Below are 1,423 nucleotides of genomic sequence, written 5' to 3' on the forward strand. Positions count from 1 at the left end.
GAAACAGTGAGACATAAGTATGTGTTGTTTCAAAACACTATGTTTGTGATAATGTTGTTACATGGTAATAGATAATGATACAAGTACAGTAACAGAGTAATTAGTTTCTTGATAGGTGATATCACAGAAAGCCTCACAGATAGAGATGAAACTAAGTACTGTTTTTAAGAATAAGTAGAAATATTTAAGAAAGCCAAGAATGGAAGAGAAGGGAGTTACAGGAAAGGTGCAAGGATTTACAAGGGAATCTGTAAGAAAGCATAGAAAAATGAAAGTATGGGGTGCCTGGGTGGCTTAGCGGGTTAAATATCAGACTCTTGATTTTGAATCAGGTCATGATCTCAGGGTGGTGAGATCCAGCCCTGCATTGGGTTCTATGTTCAGCACGGAGTCTTCTTGTCCCTCTCCCTCTTTCTCTGCAACCCCCCTCACACTATCTTGCACACACTCTCCCTCTCTTTCTCTCTCTCTCTGTCTCTCTAAAATAAATAATCTTCTTAAAAATAAAGAAAAATGAAAGAAGAAAGAAAATAGAAGTAATCAACATTGCTAAAATAAAGGGAATCCATATAAGGAAATGTGAGAGGATCTGCCTAGAATTCAAGCTAAAGAGATATAAAAGGATTTAGAATAAATGAGTGATATATTTATAATTATGAATTAAGTACACAAAAGCCATTCTTTTACTCTGTTTCTTAAAAAAAAAAAAGCATATTTTTCCAGGTTTCATTTAACAGCAGGAATATTTTAAAACATTTAAGTCAACTATATAAAAACTAAAAAAATCATTCTTTATATAGCTTTATTATTTTTTTTAATCATTCTTAGTGATTTAGTCTCCTAAGTCTCTAACAGCAGGTGGAATGGAAGACCCCCCGCCCCATACTGATGCCTTTGTCAGCCAAGGCAATATAGTCCTTTAACGCCTGCTCTGTCTGCAGGACCCACACATCAATGCCTTGTTTTGCCAGGCACTTTGCAGTTAATTGAGGCACCTTCAAAGCCTCACTCATCCCTCCGCCAGTCACAAGGGTCTGCACACTCTTCTTGACAACTTTCTCCACATCTGCAGCCTACATAAAAGGAGAATGCTCAGTTCCTTTATCTTTCTAATTGCAAGCCCGACTTCACCCTGGCCACACTTTGTAGACATAGGTTTTAGTAGAGCCTTGTAATTTCATTTGCCCCCATGATAGGGAAGCAATTTTAGGGGAAGGCATGAGGAATTTAACTGAACTCCAATGCCCTCTCTTTATGGGAATTGAGATCCCAAAGGGCTCCAAGGGTTACCTCTCTTTATATAAGCTTTAAAAACAACCTGCCAGCCCATAATACATCTACTGATAACAACATGGAATAAATCAACTATCTTACTGAACAACCTAATAAGCTTTTCATTTCATTTTGTTTAAATAACAAATCC

General features: G+C 37.0%; 1 pseudogene; it reads right to left on the minus strand.

Annotated features, from left to right (window-relative positions):
* Positions 1 to 848: 848 nt before the first annotated feature.
* On the minus strand, positions 849 to 1,220 carry LOC111146860 (annotated as a pseudogene).
* Positions 1,221 to 1,423: the final 203 nt, after the last annotated feature.

The sequence above is a fragment of the Enhydra lutris genome, unplaced genomic scaffold, assembly GCF_002288905.1.
Source record: "Enhydra lutris kenyoni isolate GAN:26980312 unplaced genomic scaffold, ASM228890v2 scaffoldscaffold15, whole genome shotgun sequence".
Taxonomy (NCBI): Eukaryota; Metazoa; Chordata; class Mammalia; order Carnivora; family Mustelidae; genus Enhydra; species Enhydra lutris.